Consider the following 13,274-nt stretch of genomic DNA (forward strand, 5'->3'; position numbering starts at 1 on the left):
GATCAAGACCCCGTTTCAGTGTTCGGACCTGCTGTTCTGTGGTGTAGTCCAGCAACTACACTCAACCAAGCCCAATAAACCTGTACAGCAGTTAGCAAGGAAGCACAGAGTGTGATGCACCTCAACAGAGGGAGCTCTATGAAAACCAAATAACATGTAATATCGCACATCTTCCATTGTGAGATCAAGACACCGGTCTGCTGCTGGAACCTAGAGTTCCTTGCACCTGGTCGGAGGTCGTACACAGAAATAATCACAGACATTAACTTCTGACATCCTCATTCATAGAATCAAGACCCCGTTTCAGTGTTCGTACCTACTGTACCGCTGTTTACTCCATCGACGACAGTGAACCAAGCCCAATATTCCTGTACAACAGCTAGCTACATAAGGACACACTGTGATGCACCTCAACAGGGGGAGTTCTGTGAAAAGCACATACTTTAACTTCTGACATTGTCAACCATACAATCAAGACCATGTTTCACTGTTCAGACCTTGTGTACCGCACTGTAGTCCATCAACTACAGTCAATCAAGCCCAATAATCATGTGCAGCAGTTAGCTAAGGAAGCACAGAGTGTGATGCACCACAAGAGAGGGAGTTCTGTGAAAAGCAAGCAGCAAGTTATATTGGACATCGTCCATTGTGGGATAAAGACACTGTTCCACTATTGGAACCTAGAGTTGGTTGCACCGGGTCAAAGGGAGTACCTTCATCTCCACTCTTAGATACAGTTCTAACATCGTCCATTGTGGGATCAAGATGCCATTCCACTGTTGTGACCTAGGGTTGATTGCACCTGGTCAAAGGGGGTACACAGAAATTATCACAGACTTTAATTTCTGACATCCTCAATCATAGAATCAAGACCCCGTTTCACTGTTTGGACCTGCTGTACCGCATTACAGTTTCAACTTCATGCATAGCAATGGCTCCTTCATTTTCCAATATTGGTCATCCAACAAGATCGTGACTACATGGACCACAAGTTTCACTATCTTTAGAACTTTCATTACTAATTTCAGCTGTAATAGTCTTTTCATTTTCAACTTCATCATTCAACATTCTTAAATATATAGCAAAAATTGTACATGCAACGCTACCTTTATATGTATTACAAGAATCTTCGTAACAGTCAAAGTCTCCAAATAATTCACTTTCACTACACCATGGCTTGAACAGTTGCAGAATTGCTAAATATTAAAATTCTCACATGTCTAAAGTTTCACAACTCATTTTCTTGTGGATTACTCTTTGCATGTTTTACTAAACAACCATGACATCCAACTACTGCATATTTTCCTTCTTTTACATTCTGTTTAACATTTCCTTTCAAACTGTAATGTTGAAGTACTTCATACAGACATAGCTGTTCCAGATGTTGACTCCTTTTCGGTTAGTATATGTCTCACATATTAGTTTTAAGATTGTCTTTACTGTCTGTTTCATTTACTGCTTATTTTTCAATTTCTTCAAATGATTTCGACACTCTATTTTATTTGCAGGCAAGACCTAAACTTACCCAAATGATTCCACGTGACTTTGAATTTAAACTTGAAGAGCAGAAGCAGTCTGAACATTAATATAATCCAATTAGGGCCATATGTATCAACACAATTCCCCATAGACACAGAATGGGCAAAACCCTTTGATACATCTGGCCCTAAGGCTTTTCTCTTGTGCAATTTCTTCCCACATTTCTTTCATCTCTATTTTTTCTGATTTTGTTATGTACGATGTAACATAACATGCAACAGCAATTGAGTTATCTGCAACATAATGAATGTCCATGTTCGCATTCCACATTTTTAAAATGACTGGATTGTAATCATTGATATACTTTTACACTTCTGTTATTTTTAACTAGTAGCTATTCTTTGGAGATTTTTGAGTTATTCTGTGCATTACATACAAAAAAAAAGAATTTACTCTTCCTTTGCAAATGACTGGACAGGAAAAACCAATCGACATTTGGTGTAAAATTTTCTTCTGCCACACTTTCAACAACCGTGACTTTGGAAACGTAAAACTTGCTATCTAAAGCTTCTATCTCCGTCTTCTCATGGTATCTCACATGTCACATACTATTCAATAAAAGACAATACTGTTTCATCAGAATCATTTCCAAATTTAAGTTCATCCTTGATCCATAGTAGTATATGTATATGAGGTGCACCTCTTTCTTGATAGTCATTTCTCCAAAATAAATCGGTAACCTCTCAAAGAGATGTATTCTTTTTATTGCAGGTAAAAGACATCATAGCTTGAAACCTATCATTAAAATATCTACACACATTTACAGGATCCAATGAACACAGTTCACCATGAGTCTTTATTTCAACATTTTTTACATTGGAATTTGCTTCTCTTAGAAAGTCAAGCAAATCTTCCCATCCATACTCTGCACAGCTAAGTGTGACAAACCATGTTGGTGTACCTAAGTTCCGTAACATACACTTGCGTTCTTCATGACAATCCTTTTTTCATCTTGTACTTATAGTAGAACAAACTGTTTCTGTACTACTCCCATTTTTTTCTAATTCAAACTTTTGCCTTTTGCTAAAATATATATTTTTCTTCTCTTTTTACTTCTTCCTGGCATTTCCAAATTTTATTAAAATTTTTTTTTTTCTGAAAAACAAAAAATAGATTAAATTATTTTTCACATTTGTTCACTATATTAAAATTATAACATACAATTACAAAATTTCCACCAATGACTTTCACACCCAGTGCTGCAACGTGATTGAGCACGACAGAGCAGCACTAAGATGACAAGTAGAGCCATAGAACATACAACAAGTTTTATTTAATTATTTACATACGCCTTTACAATTTATATGTAACTGCACTACCTCATACTTTGCACCTCTCCGCCGCACCCCACCACCCCACACTACTCTCTCTGCAACCCACCGAAGACAACTTTATAGATAGTATTTTTTTAAATTTCAATCTATGTACTTAAGATGATATTATCTACCAAACAGCACACACAAAAATGACCATTATTGGTCTACAATTTTATCTACAACTTTCCAAACATAACACTGCCCACCCAGCTTTAATTGGGGGGAAGGAGGTGTTTGTGGAGGTCTGAGCACCAGCACCTTATTTTAGGGGGTCTCGAAACAGGTCTTTATGGGGGTCTATTTTCAGGCTTCGCAAACCTCATCCGTTTTCTTTTTTCTTTATTGCACTGCAGTGAGACTGTGTAAGCACGCACATTACTCACTACTTAGAAGTGCAGACATCATACCAGGTGACTTGCACGGTAGGAGAAGGGAAATTCTTTAAAAAGACACATTGTCTCTCAGAATTTCCCTTCTCTTTTTACAACGCAGGATCAACATCATTGTGGGGTAATTAGCAAACAGACCACCAGGCGCGCATCGCCCATTGCCCCGGACTCTCTCAAACAGCTTCCCGGGCGCAAACACACAGCCGAGTACTTCACAGGACTTCAAAAGATCATTTTTTGGTAAAGACTATCTCTTTTTCACCCCTTTTTACAGCCCCTACATCCCCACTCTGCCTATTGCTGAAAGAATTAGGCTCCCCCGAAATTTCGCTCTGGTTGCACCTCTGGAAATGACCACAAGCAGGCAACTCCAGCACAAACCTGCTCTGACCTTACACATTCTCTTGTTTTAGTGCTACAAAAACACATGCTTTGCCTGCCTCACAAAGTTCTCACACCCCCTCTTTAATATGAGCATAAAAGCTTACCAATTACTTTTATATTCCTATACTGTGCTTCACATGGAAATATAGAAATCAAGGTTCTCACCACCCCAAATTACCTCTCCCGTATACTTTCTCAATGCAAGGAGTACTGGTATTCAGTATCTGTCAGTCACGGCCACTTTAAAACAGTGTACCTATATACAACTCGACAAAATGTTATGTTTCAAAATTAACGTCTTACACTTAAAAGCTCCTTTACATTTCTTTCGCCACACCACACTTTACTAACACTATATTACTTATAAAAAGTACTTTCAAAATTAAAAACATGAACTCAAATACGTAGTCACTATTACAGAACACATAACACACCTTCTTCATTTCTAACTCACCTTTGTAGTTGTTATGCAGATTGCAAATAACACATTACATGTAAACCACCGCTTTCATCAAGAATGGAACCAGTAATGGCACAATTTCTCTGTCACTCCACACATAATTACATTTAAAGAACGAGTCAGAATACTTCATTCCTTCAACGACGTTCCAGAACTTATCTCCATTGTTTAATTTTGAATTTTCCATACGAAAAGCTACTTAAAATTCTGCGCCACAAACCGTTCACAAGTTCAACGTATTTTATCACCACACTTTCTGGAACATTCTACAACACCTGCAGTTTAAAAGTTCATAATTTTTTTTGTAACCTAACAATATACTTTTGCAACATTTTATCAAACATTAAACGGCACGTGCAGGGTAAAGTACACAATAGGGGTCAGTAATTCATCAGCTTTATCCCCAATTCCAGTTGCACCTCACCTTACGCCCCCAGCGCCATAAGACCCGTAGGAGTCAGTGCTTTCCACTTGCCAAATACCAACCTCAGTTCATACACACAAATTTACCTTTGCACTCCCTATATATAACACCCCCTAAGCACCATACACAAGTTACTATGTTCGAAACAAAAGTTCCTCCGAGTACCTATAACTACATGCTGACACAACTTGGACACATGTGGCACTGCGGCCAGAGCACATGACTTCACAGCATATGACACACAGTTTGGGCTCACGCTTTCATCCCTGAGTTCGGCAGCAGCTCAGCTTAGCAGCATCAGACTCTACACACTACCTGGCATATTTTCCGTACCCTAGGACTTTCAGATCAGTATGGGTCAGTAGTTCGTCCTAGTTATAAATGTAGTTATAAACACATGCTGACACTATTTCCACAACTCGGTTTCCCTGCTCACGCTTCAATGAAGCAAAGCAGTTTGCAATAGCAGGGTGGGAACCGCGAGGTACCTGCCCTGCCATTGCAAACCGCAGTGTCCCGGGGGTGGGCACCCCGGGAAACCGCAGGAGCTGGCCCTGGGAGGGTGGCGGTCCCCAGGGCTTAGGAAAGGCTCCAGGAGGGGGACCGCATGGCCCCCTCCCACATTTTTCAGAAGCCCCGAAAGGGGTGGTGGTCCCCATGGCTGGGGGGCCTCAGAGCCCCCCTCACCAAATGATTTTAAGCCCCGGGGTTGCGGTCCCCAGGGCTGGGGGGCCTCAGAGCCCCCCACCCATTTTAAACATTCCCGGGGTGGCAGTCCCCGGGGCTGCGGGAGGGCCGTGAGCCCCCACCTATATTCAGTTGGAGCCTTGGGGGTGGCGGTCCCTGGGGCTGTGTGTAGGGATTAGGACCCCCCCCACACTATTTTTTGAAAATGCCCCCGTGATTTGGCCCCCCTGGGGGCTAATAACCTTTAAAGCGCGGGAGGCCGCGTTTTTCGTTTTTTTTTCAGTAGCCAGATGCGCAGATCCTACACGCATCCCGCGATTTAAAAAAAATAATCTTTTTTTTTTGCCTTGGGGGTCCTTGTGGGACTCCCTGAGCAGGCCTAGGGGGTCAGGGTGTGTCTACCCTGCCCCCTTTTCGCGTTTTGCAGTGTTTTTTTGCAGTTTCTTGTGCCTCGGTTCCACTGAGGCACAAGATGGCTGTCAACACTTCCTGATTTGAAGTGTTGACAGCCAATTAAAATACAGCTTGTGCACGGCAGGGTGCACTTAGGCTGCGCCTAAGTGCACGCGGACCCTCCGAGCCCATAGATATTTAAATGCTTTTAACTGTTTCTCAGGAACTACTGAACGGATTTACACCAAATAAACAAAAGGCACAAGTCTGAACCAAGGACTACCTCTTTGCCAAATTTGGTGTAATTGCGTTCAGGAGTTCGGGCTGTAACTGTGGCTAAAGGTCCTATGGAAATTGCATGGGGAAAAGGCGTTTTGGGACCCCCCTTTTTCTCGGCTCCCGCTTGACGAATCATCCAGAGACTTTCAGGATAGGAGCGGACCGGAGCTGGCCAAAAGTTTTTAAAATGTTGCGAAGATTCATCAATCGGCGCCAAAGTTATTGGGAATAGAATGTTTCAGATTTCCTCTACGCGTGAACAAGGAAACCTGATTTCCGAAACGCGTAGAGGATTGCCTTTTGAATAAATTTCTTTGAAAAGCATTTGTGGTGCCGTGGATCGTTGTTTTGGTGTGAGAATAAAACGACAAACAACTTGAATATTAGAGCGTCGCTACCCCACCACGGCCCGCCATCGCAAGTGGCTCATTGTCGAAGCGAAGGTGTTTGTGGATAATATATATATAAAAAGGCACTATTTTTTGACTAGTTTGATCATGGGAAGTTTTAAGGTGATCCTTTAAGTGAGGACAGAGAAAAAAGGGGGGTCCAAAATCCCTCTGCATTTTTCACAGAATTCTTTAAGAATGGCTACAGCAAAACATGCTGAACGGAACTACACCAAACTTAGCAGAAAGCTAGATCTTTGTCTGCAGATTGTGCTTTTTGTGATTTGGTGTAAATCCGTTCAGTAGTACTCTAATAAATTAAGAGTAAAAAATATTTGTATATCTAGACTGTTGGGTCCAAGAGAGGCACAAGAGACTCTTGCCGGAGCACCAATTTATAAATCAAGCTTTCTGATTGCCCAGGGAATCTTTGCTTACGTTGGGCAAATTTGCTCTTACAGGAATCAGAATACTGCGGGAGTGAGCACCCTGAATAGCTTCTAGCAACGTCAGAAACATTTTGCTGGCAACCATTACAGGGCTTGGGGCTTAGTCCCCTGCCCTGCTGTAGTAAATTAATAAAATATCAGGGGCTGAGTAGGGACACCCTGCCCCAATAGGGCCTACTAGGGGGGGAACCCAGAGGAATCCCCCGGCCAAAGTAAAAACAAAATCTGTAGTTTTTGATTTGATCCCACAGGATTAGAAAATGAAAAAAACAAAATTGCAGCCAGGACTACATTTTTCAATTATAGGCCCGTCCTTCAGGGCTGGCTCACTACCTGTGTCCCAGGGAGCCCGCCACCAGGACACAGCAGTTTCCCTGTCCTCATTGGGGCAGGCATGGAAACTGTGTTTGCTCCCACTAGGTGGGAGCATTTTTAAATCTCCTGCCACACAGGAGCAAACACAAAGTCTTCTCCCAGCGGGTGGGAGCTTTAAAAATGCCTGGGCTATGCTCAGCTGGGGTTTGCAATAGATTAATACTTTTTGGTAAAAGATTACTAAAAGTTCTCTTCAAAAACAAAGGATAAACTAACATTATAGTTAGGTTTGATAAAAAAATCTATTTTTGTTAAAAAGTGTCTTTTTTGACAAAGCGAGTGTACACTGATCTTAGTAAATACTTTTTAATGTTCTGGGGTGTATTTCTCATGGGACTTTCACTGTCTACAAACCATGTGGTATTGAGTAAACTCTCTCCATAGAGTAAACAATGTTTACAGTTCTCACTTTTCTGCTCATATCAACTTCATTTCTCAAAGGAGGTTCAGTGACAGACACATGATTAATACAGATAAAGGCTGTCCATAGTAAGTTTTAAATTTTGAAACAGACATTAAGAATCTTGAGGGACTTGGCTTTCTCTGAACACTTGTATAGAGACTGAACAACTGAATGCTTGTTAATGTGAACTAGGCTACCTGTGAAGTGCATAGTATCGAGTTAATTTTGCACATAACCCATGCTTGCTATATCCATGTGTGACAAAACAGGCTTTTTCCCATCTTTTCCCCATTTTGGACAACTATAAGTTGCATTTCGACTTTTAAAGAGCACTGTGGCCTGCTGTCCAGAGAACAGTGACAGTGTTCTGTCCTTGAAGACCTAAGGCAAGGAGCTGTATATTAACTTTTGCATCAGTTGACATTCCATAACCCAACAAGGTCTGTGACTTTGCAGAGGCACTGGGACTGAGATAGGGCTATGCCTGTGGAGACGTGTGAATGACTCCCAGGCCTAGAACAAAGGCTGTTTTTTAGTGAATTTATTCATGATGGATTACTTTAAATCATGTAAGCAATAAAACACAGTGATAAAACACAGCATTTTCCTAAGAACAAGTATAAAAGAAGATTAGAACCATGTTGAAAAAAAGCTGTCACCAGTACTTTAAAAAAAAAGAAATTACATTATAAAATACGTTAACATTTTTTAAAGAAATGGTATTGTGATCGAGCGGGCCTGGTATGTCTTCTTGACTTACATCCAGATTGTTATGTGATGGAGTGTGATTAAATAAAAAGCGGAGATTTAAAGCAAACATAGAGAGATTGCAAGGAGGTGTGGTGCAACTTGTCTCGAAACAAGGTTCAGACTGTCTTTGCATATGTCCTTTGAGGAAAGAGTTAAGGCAAACAGCGAGAATGTGCAAAGTGCTTGTAGTGCAATGTTTCTGGAGGAATGTGCCAGAATATCTTTGTAAAGGTCCTTTAAGATGTTCGAGGTGCTGAAGGGGCACACAGATGGACAGGGTATCTAACCCCCAAAAGTGGAGAATAAAAAGTGCAAAGGTCTCGCTGGAACTGAGCCGGTGTCATCCTGTTGTGAGTTCAGGAATGCTGACCAAATAATATGTGTAAATTACCCTGACCTTGCTAAGGTCACATTGGAGGGTTGTCGAGGAAACACAACTCTGAGGATTTTCCACAGGTTCTTATTCCATTGGCCCAGAATAAGGGGACTGGCAGGCTATGATGGTCGCTGGCTAGTTAGGGGCAACAGCACAAGAGATAGAGCCAGGTTTCTCTGTGATAGTTACAAAGTTTGCAGGATAACGCCCCATCCCACCCCTAAGGGGTTGAAATCGATAATGTGTAGGGCCTAGAGCCTCTTAAATTGCATCTGAGTACTGCTGAATTGGAAGGCTCACTCTTCCCAGCCTTGGTGTAACTAGGCTAGCGCCACCCAATTCAGCTGTATAAAGACTGAAGTGTAGAAGGGCCAATCTGCAGCCCTGGTTGAGTCAGTTGTTGGTGAGGACCTTTATGGTTTCTCTGGTGGAGCCTGTTTTTATCCAGATCCAAGCTCCCTGGTATAGGATGTTATGGCCTTGAGGAGCAGGGACGAAATCCCCCACGTTGTTTGCTTTTCCCCACTGTTTACCCCGAACCACCATGTCAAACGCTGCACTGTACTAGATGAAGAAGCAAAACAAGGGTGGTTGTTTGCTCTGTTCTGTTGTGTTACCCAGGCTTCAATGTTTTCCTGTAGGATGCGTGTGTAGGCTTTTGCTTCCAGATATAAAAGGTCAATGTGCCTGTAGTTTGCCGGGTTTGAGTGATTTCCATTTTTATGGATCGGGAAAAGAATGGATCTATGCAATTGCGAGAGTGTAGTTGAAGAGCAGGGGAAGTATCCCTGACTAGATGTCTTGTGATGTTTTAAAGACCGAGGCAGGAAGACTGTTGGGACTCAGGGCATCGTCTCTCATCATTTTATGTATGGTCGCTATGACTAAGGCCTCTTCGATGATGAATGCTGGAAGAGCATGGAAGTCCGAGGCGGGGGTGGCTGGGTGGGTATTATTTCTTGTGCCTGGGCATCTGTCTATATGAGCACAGCATAAGAGATCTACTTCCGTTTTGCAATGCCATTCTCCTCAGTCTGGCTACACTTACTGAGACTGTTTATGCACTTCCAAAAGTGAGTATGGTTATTTTCTTGTAGAATGGTGAAGAACTTCAACCATTCCTCTTTGGTGTTTTTTCGCCATAAATTCTGCCTGTAAGCTGCTCTTTACGCTGGATATTTTTGCACAGAATAGTTTTTGTCACCTTGTCCTTCGGCTGGAATGAAGTGAGCCTCGATCTGCTCCCCAGGGCTGTGGAAAGGTCAGGGACAAGTTCCCCCCAGTGAGCGAGAGGTTTGAGTGTGCTGAGTGACTACACAACTAACTCTTTATTTGCAATCCGATTATTTCATTTTTCGCCAAGGTTGACTGTCCATTTAATTCTGAGGCGGAGTTTGTGGTATTCTTCTTCATTTAGGTCCCTAAGCAGCAGAGGTAGTAGCGAAGCCTTGATGTCTAATTGTAGGGTTACATGCAGGGGTCTCTGGTCACTTTTGCCCCTGTCATCAACTTCGAAGGTGCGGAGCTTTGATGGCTGGCAGTGGTGGATACTTTCCGGAAAGTAGGAAGAATTTGACATTGCAGATCTTTAGCTTCTTTTTGGAGTTGCACAGAGACTAGCCTATAGTTGTTAAGGAGGCTCTGAAGTGGTGCAACATCTGAAGAGTGTCTAGGTAATTTAATGTGACTGTCCAAGGCCCTGGTGTTAAAGTTTCCTGCCATAATTGGCATATGAGAGTCAATTTTTAGATCTTTATTCGACACTTAAAAAGACACCATAAAAGTACATAAGCTAATACATTTTTTAAAATATTAAAACAGATGCTTATTTAAAAAATTATTTAAAAAGGCCACAAAGTATTGCAATCAAATAAAAACGGTTCTAAAAAAATAAGACTCTAATTACAGGGCAATACAGTCTCTTGCTTCTCTAGTGTACCTTAACCTTAATGCCACCTTGATAAAGCTTACTGAGCAAAACAGTGTGTGAGCATCCTGGGCTTCCTGTAAAAACACTAATGCTGCTTTCGCTCGTCTAAATTTGGCTTCCTTCAGGATCCCCACTAAAAACGTACGTCTAGGGACAGAATAAAAACGGCATAACAAAACAAAGTGAAGGGTATCCTGCGGAGACCTATCGTCGCAGCCGCAGGTACCCTTCAGCTCCAATGATGGGGTGAAACCAGAGGGGACAGACAGTAGATGATGTAACATATTAAGTCTGAAACGAGTCATGTAGAATCTATCGTGTGCATTATACTGCACGGTGAGGTATGGTTCTATTCCCTGGGTCTGTTTCAGTAAGCAATAGGTCAAGACTGTAGATGTACTCTTTTCAGCAACAGCCCTATTAGTAACTGTCTTGTCCTTGAAGAGTTTTTTGACCATTAACTTGTTCTGGGTGCATAGGGTATCCGGTGCTGTAAAAAAGTTTTTACAGCCAATTGCATCCAAGGAGACCTTTACATAATTTATCCAGGGAATTTGACCCCCTCTGTCTCGTTTCAGGCAGTCTTTAATTATTTGCCTAGTAAGGCCAGCCTCTGGGTTAGACCAGATTTTGATCCAAGATAATAGCGGTCTGATCTTAATTCGGTCCTCAATATAGGGCTCTCCCAACTCTTCATGAGTTATATAGGCTGGAGTACTCTGAGGCACTTTCAAGATTCTTTCGAAAAACTTGTTTTCCTCCAACTGAATCCGATGCATATGTTTGTTTGAGAAACCCCATACTTCCGAGCCGTACGTTACTTTCGCGCAGCAGATTGACCTATACAAGTTTAACACTTGTTCTGGTGACCATCTGCCAAGTCTTCTCCCATAACCCATTATAGCCCCCGATGAGGCCACCAGTTACGCTGCATGCTTTTCCATGAGGGGTTGGAAATTTAGGTGTTCATCAAATAACACACCTAAATAGGAGAAAAACTTGACCTGGCCTAGTTTATGAGAGCCTATCTTGTATGCAAATTTCCTGTTTGCTCTCTCTCCCGCTATCATAACATAGGATTTTTCCAGGTTAGCTGAAAGGTCAAGTGTAGCCATAAAATTAACAAAATGGTGTTCTTGCTAGCAGCACCGCGTCGTCCGCGTAAAGCAGCACGGGCACTGCACGATGTCCTATTTGGGGGGAGTCCATACTCAGTTTAGATAGTTCTTTGTCCAGATTGTTAAGATATAAGGAAAATAAAAAAGGCGCTAAAATACAGCCCTGCCGCACTCCACTCATGCATAAAAATGGGTCCGTCTTGCTGCCCTCTTGATTATATCGGACCGGTGTTCCAGTGAAGGGCTTTGAGGATATCCACTAGTTTCTGTTCCACTCCTATATTTATCATCAAAGCCAATAGTTTTTCTCTATTTACACGATCGAAGGCCGCAGAAAGGTCCATGAACCCCATATAGATGGCCCCCTTGCTAGCGATGGTATACTTAGCGGTCAAAAGATATAAGTTCAGGCACTGATCGGTCGTAGATCTACCCTCCCTGAACCCATATTGTATATCTGAGAGAATTTGATTTTCCTCGGCCCATTCTTGTAGACGGTTTAAAATAACACGACCCAGTACCTTGGCTGTCACGTCAATTAGAGATATTGGGCGGTAACATTGTGGGTCATCCCGGTTCCCTTTTTTGTAGATTGGAACAATAGTTGCCGATGACCAGGAGCGTGGCAGCCCTGCCACTACTGCCTCGTTCAAGACCCTCGTAAGAATGGGCGCCAACAACTCTATGTTGCTCAGATATAGGTCAGGGGGTATACCATCGGGGCCTGGGGCTTTGTTCTTAGTCAATCCTAAAATAGCCGATTCCACTTCTGCCTTAGTGAAGTCTAATTGTGTGGTCAATTTTGGCCTCTGTTCTTCATCGTAAGTGGATTTCCCTGTGTAGTTATAGAGACTTTGAAAGTGATTGTACCATTGATCTGGTAAGATAACATTTGCTAATTGGGGTTTGTCGGGTTCATAGAAGCAAGGTGTATTTATGACTTTCCAGAAGCCCGACATGTCTCCTCTTTCAGCCGCCTCTCTTAGGTCCTCCCAGGCTTGTGTTTGTAGACTTAGTTTACGAGATTTCAAAGCCTTTTTATATTTTGATCTACATTGAGCTATTTTTGCATTGCCTGTAGGTCGCTGCTTCAGGCTATGTTTGAGGTCATTATGCGCCTTAATACAGTCTTGGTCAAACCAGCGCGAGACAGGTGCTGAATTGCTTTCTTTGGAGGTTTTTAATAAACAATCTACGTGGTGTGCTATTTCCTCAAATGCACTAACCACCATCCCTCCCTCAATACTTAAATGAAGGCATATATTTATTGCGTTTTGCCCCGCAATTATTACATTTCTATAAAATTTGTCCCCATCTGTCTTAGCCCACTTGAGCCTCCTCCACTGGTCCGCCGCCTTTTCTATTATGACTGTTCTACGAGCTGGTTTCTTGCAATTTAGACCTTCTAATTCAATGACCAGGGGGTTGTGGTCACTGAATATACTAATTTCTATTGCCATACTACTAATCCTATTTTTGAGTATGGGCGAGACCATAACGAAGTCTATTTATGAGTGGCAGCCTCTACCCTTAAATGTTGGATTCGGGTCTCCATTGCTGTCTGACTCTATCATGTCCATGGTGTGGACCAGATTGTGTCTTTTGATTACCTT

The 13,274-nt window shown here is 42.2% G+C and overlaps 1 protein-coding gene across 1 annotated transcript in view; it reads left to right on the forward strand.

Annotated features, from left to right (window-relative positions):
* Nucleotides 1-13,274, forward strand: part of MALRD1 (MAM and LDL receptor class A domain containing 1) — a 2,679,189-nt gene that overhangs the window by 1,637,148 nt on the left and 1,028,767 nt on the right. The gene's annotated exons all lie outside the window — the stretch shown is intronic.

This window comes from Lissotriton helveticus, chromosome 10 (genome assembly GCF_964261635.1).
Source record: "Lissotriton helveticus chromosome 10, aLisHel1.1, whole genome shotgun sequence".
NCBI classification, from domain to species: Eukaryota; Metazoa; Chordata; class Amphibia; order Caudata; family Salamandridae; genus Lissotriton; species Lissotriton helveticus.